This window comes from Cervus elaphus, chromosome 6 (genome assembly GCF_910594005.1).
Source record: "Cervus elaphus chromosome 6, mCerEla1.1, whole genome shotgun sequence".
Classification (NCBI taxonomy): domain Eukaryota; kingdom Metazoa; phylum Chordata; class Mammalia; order Artiodactyla; family Cervidae; genus Cervus; species Cervus elaphus.
Genome location: NC_057820.1, coordinates 9,978,572 through 9,987,384, shown reverse-complemented (window position 1 = coordinate 9,987,384; position 8,813 = coordinate 9,978,572). Strand labels below are relative to the sequence as shown.

At 39.9% G+C, this 8,813-nt stretch overlaps 1 pseudogene; it reads left to right on the top strand.

Moving 5' to 3' along the window:
• Positions 1-2,742: 2,742 nt before the first annotated feature.
• Positions 2,743-3,264, top strand: LOC122696622 (annotated as a pseudogene).
• The last annotated feature ends 5,549 nt before the right edge of the window (positions 3,265-8,813 follow it).

Here is an 8,813-nt window from a genome sequence, read left to right as displayed (position 1 = left end):
AACAAAGCAAAGCAGAAATTAAAACCTGCCAGTCTCAAATGGTGACAAGGATGTGGATCAGTTAGAACTCTCACACATTGTGAGAACAGATGCAAAATGGGACAGACACTTTGGGAGCTGGTGTGGTCGTTTCCCCTTAAGGTTAACATAGATTTTTTCATGCAGCCCTTGTGGCTCAGCTGGTAAACAGTCCACTTGCAATGTGGGAGACCTGGGTTCGATCCCTGGGTCAGGAAGATCCCCTGGAGAAGGGAACCACAACCCACTCCAGTATTCTGGTCTGGAGAATTCCATGGACTGTATAAGTACATGGGGTCACGGAGCTAGACATGACTGAGTGACTTTCACTTTCACTTTTCTCATGCAACCCAGAATTTCCACTCTCAGGTGAAATTTAAGTGAAATAAAAATGTATGTCCATATAAAAGCCTGGACACTAATGTTTATAGAATATTTATTAGTAACCACCTAGAAGTGAAAACAAATCAAATGTCACTCAGCTGGTGTCTTTAATTAAAAAAAAAAAAAAAAGCAAAGGCTCTGGTATGCCCATGCAATAGAACAAAAAAAAAAAAAAAAATTACTTATATAAGTAACTAAACAGATGAGTCTCAACTGCATTATGATAGATGAAAGTAACTAGCCCAAATAGGCTACAAGCTGTATAATTTGCTTTATACAACATTGTGAAAATAGAACAATTGTCTCAGAGACTTAATCAGTCATTTCCAGGAGCTAGGCATTAAGGAGGATTTGATTTAAAACAACAACAACAAAAAGCCAAAAGGGGGTAGGAATTGCATGTGAATGTGTTTGTGGTGGAAATGTTCTATATCTCGATTGTGATAGTGATTTGTTGTTGTTCAGTCTCTTAAGTCATGCCTGACTCTGCAGACCCATGGACTGCAGCACACCAGGCTCTTCTGTCATCCAGTATCTCCCGGAGTTTGTTTAAATTCATGTCCATTGAGTCAGTGATGCTATTTAACCGTCTTATCCTCTGTCATCCCTGTCTCCTTTGGCCTTCAATCTTTCCCAGCATCAAAGTCTTTTTCTATATGTTGGCTTTTCGCATCAGGTGGCCAAAGTATTAGGGCTTCAGCTTCAGCATCAGTCCTTCAAATGAATATTCAGGGTTCATTTCCTATAGGATTGATTGATTTGATCTTCTTGCAGTCTAAGTGACTCTCAAGAGTCTGCTCCAACACCACAGCTCAAAAGCATCAGTTCTTTGGTGCTCAGCCTTCTTTATGGTCTAACTCTCACATCCATACCTCACTACTGGGAAAGCTCTGGCTTTGACTATACGGGCCTTCGTCAGCAAAGTGATATCTCTGTTTTTTAGTATGCTGTCTGGTTTTGTCATAGCTTTCCTTCCAAGGAAAGTGGTAATGGTTACATGCTTATATATGCTGGTGAAAACTCAGAGAACTATAAACTCTACTCTCTTAATTGTACTGTATGTAGTTGAACATTAAGTAAAAAATGTAAAGAATATTAAAAAAAAAAAACCAAAGACAAAAAAAGCTAAGTCAATTTTGAGGCAAGTAAGAAAGACGTCATCACCATAACACCTCAAAGCTCTTGACTGGTTAAGTGTATCATAGCAAAAATCTGGTTAAGTTTATTCTGACCTAGTGCATTTTTCTATTAGATAAAATTTACTCAGCATAGTAATCAGATTAAGATCAGAGGAAAAACACAGTTATTTTGTAGAAACTATTTTGGTGAGAGAAAGAAAAGAGAGAGGAGAGGAGAGTAGGGGGAAATATTTGTTGAAAATAAAATATAGCAGAGCTGAGAAATTTTCATTTAAAAGGACAAGCTAGGGTGGGATGTTTCGAGAGAACAGCATCGAAACATGTATATTATCTAGGGTGAAACAGATCACCAGCCCAGGCTGGATGCATGAGACAAGTGCTCCGGCCTGGTGCACTGGGAAGACCCGGAGGGGGGATCGGGATGGGGAATACGTGTAAATCCATGGCTGATTCATGTCAATGTATGACAAAAACCACTACAATATTGTAAAGTAATTAGCCTCTAACTAATAAAAATAAATGGAAAAAAAAATTAAAAAAAAAAAAGAAAGTTAAAAAAAAAAAAAAAAGGACAAGCTGGCAGCAGTTACTGGAACATGGAATTAGCTAAAATCAAATATATAATATCTTTTTTAAAGAGAATTTTTCTGACAAGACCCAACAAATATTGATGAAAAATTCTTATAAAAATTATTCTTAAGCCTTGACAGTTATTGAGTGAGAAGGGAAGAGAAAAAAAAATAGCAATACTGATGAAGGAAAGTATATTCCTTATCACTTTCCTCAAATATAGTCAAGGAAGATAATGGAAAACAAAAACACATCAAGAAGGGAATCGTGAAGAAGTATAGATGAAGAATTTTCCAGAGGACACAGTCTTAACCTAATCAAGAAATAAGACCATAGGAAGGATAGAGGAAACTCAGTGTCTGCCCAATAGAAATTAAAAATTGCTAAGGACCGGCCTCCCGTCTCTCCCCCGGCCCCTCAGGCGTGAGTTTCAACCCTGTGGTGGCTGAGGCAGCGCATGAAGCCCTAGAGAAGCTGTCTAGCTTCTCCGGGGGCCACTGCCCCGAGTGGTGGGGCCGTGTCCATCCAGACCCGCGACCGCGAGCGCGGGGCTGGGCCGAGGCCGCGACCTGCGGAGGGGATGGGCCGGGGAGAAGCGGGGCCGCGGCCCCTGGGTGACATGACTCGGTAATTCGCCAAAATGACCAACACAAAAGGGAAAGAGGAGGGGCACCCGCTACATGTTCTCTAGGCCTTTTAGAAAACATGGAGTTGTTCCTTTGGCCACATACATGCGAATCTACAAGAAGGGTGATATTGTAGATATCAAGGGGATGGGCACTGTTCAAAAAGGAATGCCCCACAGATGTTACCACGGCAAAACTGGGAGAGTCTACAATGTAACCCAGCATGCTGTTGGCATCATTGTAAACAAACAAGTTAAGGGCAAGATTCTTGCCAAGAGAATTAATGTGCGTATCGAGCATATTAAGCACTCTAAGAGCCGAGATAGCTTCCTAAAACCTGCGAAGGAAAATGATCAGAAAAAGAAGGAAGCCAAAGAGAAAGGGACTTGGGTTCAGCTGAAGCGCCAGCCTGCTCCACCCAGAGAAGCACACTTTGTGAGGACCAATGGAAAGGAACCTGAACTGTTGGAACCCATTCCCTATGAATTCATGGCCTGAAGGGTGTAAAAATAAAGACCTGGACTGTACAAATGTTTCTCTTAATTGAGTAGAGGTGTTGTGTCCAAATTCAGTGGGTGATGTCTTTTCAAATTTAGTGTTTTTTTCTTCCTTAAAGATGTAAGATAGTTTGTTGTTCAGTATGCTCCATTTTTTAATAAATTGACAGATATTAAAAAAAAAAAAATGCTGAGGACCAGTGACTAGAGTGAATCTTTCATTTATCCTTTCTCTGTTCTATGGTAGGAATCTGGGAGTGATAATTAGGCTTTTTGTTCATAGTTATCTGGGCCAAGTGAAGAATTTCTGGACTTGAAGTAGCAATGATTTTGCAATACTTAGAAATTCCTGTCCTTTATTGTGCCCATCTTTGCATTAAATGTTCCCTTGGTATCTCGAATTTTCTTGAAAAGATCTCTATTCTTTCTGTTTCTATTATTTTCCTCTATTTCTTTGCATTGATCACTGAGGAAGCCTTTCTTATCTTTCCTTGCTATTCTTTGGAACTCTGCATTCAAATGGGTATATCTTTCCTCTTCTCCTTTGTCTTTAGTTTCTCTTCTTTTCCCAGCTACTTGTAAGGCCTTCTCAGAAAACCATTTTGCCTTTTTGAATTTCTTTTTCTTGAGGATGATCTTGATCACTGCTTCTTGTACAATGTCACAAACCGCCATCCACAGTTCTTCAAGCACTCTGTCTATCAGATGTAATCCCTTGAATCTGTTTGTTATTTCTACTGTATAATCATAATGGATTTGATTAGGGCATACCTGAATAATCTTGTGGTTTTCCCTACTTTCTTCAATTTAAGCCTGAATCTGGCAATAAGGAGTTCATGATCTGAGCCACAATCAGCTCCCAGTCTTGTTTTTGCAAAGATGGTCACAATAAAGGACAGAAATGGTATGAACCTGAGAGAAGCAGAAGATATTAAGAAGAGGTGGCAAGAATACAAAGAAGAACTATATAAAAAAGATCTTCATGACCCGGATAACCACGATGGTGTGATCACTCACCTAGAGCCAGACATCCTGGAATACAAAGTCAAGTGGGCCTTAAGAAGCATCACTATGAACAAAGCTAGTAGAGGTGATGGAATTCCAGTTGAGCTATTTCAAATCCTGAAAGATGATGCTGTGAAAGTGCTGCACTCAATATGCCAGAAAGTTTGGAAAACTCAGCAGTGGCCACAGGACTGGAAAGGGTCAGTCTTCATTCCAATGCCAAAGAATGCTCAAACTACCACAGAACTGCAGCCATCTCACACGCTAGCAAAGTAATGATCAAAATTCTCCAAGCCAGGCTTTAACAGTACGTGAACCATGAACTTCCAGATGTTAAAGCTGGATTTAGAAAAGCCAGAGGAACCAGAGATCAGATTGCCAACATCCACTGGATCATTGAAAAAGCAAGAGAATTCCAGAAAAACATCTACTTCTGCTTTATTGACTACACCAAAGCCTTTGACTTTGTGTATCACAACAAACTGTGGAAAATTCTGAAAGAGATGGGAATACCAGACCACCTTACCTGCCTCCTGAGAAATCTGTATGCAGGTCAAGAAGCAACAGTTAGAACTGAACATGGAACAACAGACTGGTTCCAAATCGGGAAAGGGGTATGTCAAGGCTGTATATTGTCACCCTACTTATTTACCTTCTATGCAGAGTACCTCATGAGAAATCCTGGGCTGGATGAAGCACAAGCTGGAATCAAGATCACCAGGAGAAGTATGAATAACCCCAGATATCCAGATGACACCACCTTTATAGAAGAAAGGGAAGAAGAACTAAAGAGCCTCTGGATGAAAGTGAAAGAGGAGAGTGGAAAAAGTTGGCTTAAAGCTCAACATTCAGAAAACTAAGATCATGGCATCTGGTCCCATCACTTTATGGCAAATAGATGGGGAAACAGTGGCAACAGTGAGAGATTTTTATTTGGGGAGGCTCCAAAATCACTGCAGCCATGCAATTAAACGATGCTTGCTCCTTGGAAAGAAAGTTATGACCAGCCTAGAGAGCATTTTAAAAAACAGAAACATTGTGAAAAAAGGTTGATCTGGTCAAAGCTATGGTTTTTCCAGTAGTCATGTATGGATGTGAGAGATGGACTGAAGAATTAATCTGAAGCTGACCACCAAAGAATTAATCCCTTTGAACTGGTGTTGGAGAAGACTCTTGAGAGTCCCTTGGACTACAAGGAGATCCAACCAGTCCATCCTGAAGGATATCAGTCCTGGATGTTCATTGGAAGGACTGATGTTGAAGCTGAAACTCCAATACTTTGGCCACCTGATGTGAAGAACTGACTCACTGGAAAAGACCCTGATGGTAGGAAAGACTGAACGTGAGAGAAGGGACGACAGAGGATGAGATGGTTGGATGGCATCACTGACTCAATGGACATGAGTTTGAGGAAGCTCTGGGAGTTGGTGAAGGATAGAGCACCCTCTTGTGCTGCAGTCCATGGGGTTTCAAAGATTCAGACACAACTGAAGGACTGAACTGAACTGAGAGATTCCTGACTTTGACCATGATGAGCTTATTAGCTTGAAGTTAGAAAGTGAATCACTTCCCTTTGGAAAAGGACGGCTATGCTAACACACATTCTACCTGCTCGCCCACATTTTCCCAAAGTGTTTGCAGTTAGACAGGAGTATGTGACTAGAGCTGATTGACAGGCCTTGAACAGAGTGAGAATGTGTTCAGGGTATGTAAGAGCCTAATACATTACTATACAGCTGTCTCTCCCTCTGTCATGAAGCCCCAGATGCTCTTGCATTTCCATTAATGCAGTTACAAAGTGGTAAATTACATATAACTGGTTCTTGAGTGAACAAAATAGAACCCTCTCTTCTCCTCATCAATATTGGCCAGCCATGGGGGCTTCCCAGGTGGTTCAGTGGCAACGAATCTGCCTGCCAATGCGGGAGACACAGGAGAGGCAGGTTCGATCCCTGGGTAGGCAAGATCCCCTGGAGAAAGAAGTGGCAACCCACTCCAGTATTCTCGCCTAAAAAATTCCATGGACAGAGGAGGCTGGTGGGCTGCAGTCCATGGGCTTGAGAAGAGTCAGACATGACTAACCATGCATGTTTGTCATGGATATGATATGTCTATAACAAAAATAAACTTCCATAAGCCACCAGAACAATATCTAGCAATCCTAACAAAAATGTTTTGCAATCCCCCAAATCATTATGTCCCAAATGTATACAGTATTAGAAAATGAATTTCAGATTTCTTAAAAGTGCATCTAAACAGAGGAGTTCTTCTAACTAACAAGGCATTTTTTAAATGTAAAATATTTCTTAAGTGCAGGACATCTCTACCTGTGACTTGAGTTGATCGAACGATCATGGTTTTTGTGATCATACCTGTGTCCTCTTCACCAAAATGTCTTTTGCCTACTACAACCCTCTCTGATACCTCTGTTTCCTGTACCTCTTCATCTTTTCCTCTAGTGTTCATTTTGTTATTCAATTACATTAACCATCTACAGTTTATGCATATCATAAAAATGAGAAAGTTTTGTCTTTGTCCCACTGAGACTGAAAACTCTTTGAAGAGAGACCCATTTCTGATACAGGAACATGCTTCAACTCAGAAGGAAAGAATCACATTACAACAAATATACAGAAAGTGTTGCTCAATCAAAATGAAATAAGGAATAGATCTTCACAAGGCATATTTGACAAATATTTAGTGGCCACTTATAATTTCTACTCCGCTTTGTTTTGGGACAGAGCACTCAAATTGCATATAGGTTGCCAGCTCTTTCATAAATGCATCTGGTTTCAGCTGTTAAATCTGAGACAAATTTTCACTAGTTTTCTGAAAAAGGGGAAAAAATTCCATCCCAGAAAAGAAATTCTGAATGCTTATCATATCAGACCTTTGGCTTGATTTAATGCATTCAAGAATACAAAATTATCATCTGCTTTATAAATATGCTGAGAATCCATGAGAATTTGCCACCCATAATTTGAGCTGATTAACCTCATGAGCTTTGAAAAAAACAGACTGAGTTTCCTCTAAGATTATAAAACCCTAAAGACAGACCATGAATTAAAAAGACAGCCAATCATAGAAGGCATGTTTATGTATACAACCCAGAAATAGATACAATAAACTATCATTAAATGAACATTTAACTATGTATTGGAAACTACTGATATCATCACAATCATTTATTTTTCAAATAATCATACAAGCTAAGTGATACAATTGTAATTTTTGAATCAACAAAAGAAAGTTTGCATATAGTACAATAACCATATCAGATTTTGTGCTGAAGAATCAATTCAAACTATGGTGTTGGAGAAGACTCTTGAGAGTCCCTTGAATAGCAAGGAGATCAAGCTAGTCAATCCTAAAGGAAATCAACCTTGAATATTGATTGAAGGACAGATGCTAAAGCTGAAGCTCCAATACTTTGGCCACAATGCAAAGAGCTGACTCATTGGATAAGAACCTCATGCTGGGAAAGATTGAGGGCAGGAGATGAAGGGGGTGATAGAAGTTAAGATGGATGAATGGCATCACCAACTCAATGGACATGAGTTTGAGCAAGCTCCAGGAGATAGTGAAGCATAGGGAAGCCTGGTGTCTGCAGTCTATGGATTCACAGAGTCAGAAATGACTTCGCAACTGAACAACAACAAAAGCCTGCACTATCACATAAGCCAATCCTAACAACCTCTCTCTGTCTCTGACTACCTCTCTCCATTTTACTCATCTCTGTCTCTGCCTGTCTCTATATATGCATATGCAAACATACATACATACATATATATATAATGTTATGCTTATACATATCCTGATTCCTTTTATCTGGAGAACTCTGACTAGTATTTTTGTTCAGAGAAGTGGATTGTTGCTGCAACAGTATATGGAAGTGACTTTGGAACAGGATAATTGTGGAAGCAGCTTTGAGTTACATTTTAGGAACAGCCTAGATTAACTTAAAGAGATTATTGATAGAAATATGGACATTTAGGGTGGTTCAATGAGGTATCAGGGGCTTCCCTGGTGGCTCAGCAATAAAGAATCTGCCTGCGATGCAGGAGACCAGGGTTCGATCCCTGGGTTGGGAAGATCCTCTGGAGAAGGGAATGGCACCTCACTCCAGGATTCTTATCTGGAGAATCCCAAGGACAGAGGAGTCTGCAGGACCTCGTAGGGTCACAAAGAGTCAGACCCCACTGAAGCAACTGAACACACAGCAAAAATGAGATATGAAGTGAAAACAAAGACCGTATTCTTGGAAACTGGAGAAGAGGTGATTCTTGTTGAAAGTGGCAAGGAACTGGATTAAAGCATGCTCTACTTTTTTGTGGAAAGCAGAAATTGTAAGCAATGAGCTTGAATAATTTAGCTGAAAAGATATCTGAACAAAATGTTTAATAGTGCAACCTGTTTTCGTCTTGCTGCTTAGAGCAAAATGTGAGCCATTTCCTTCTATGACTAGATTGCTGAGCATTTTATTCATGAACAGATATTGAATTTGTTATAAGACTTTCCTGTATCTATTGAAGTTATCATGTGATTTCCACCTTGATTTTATTAAATGTTAGAAT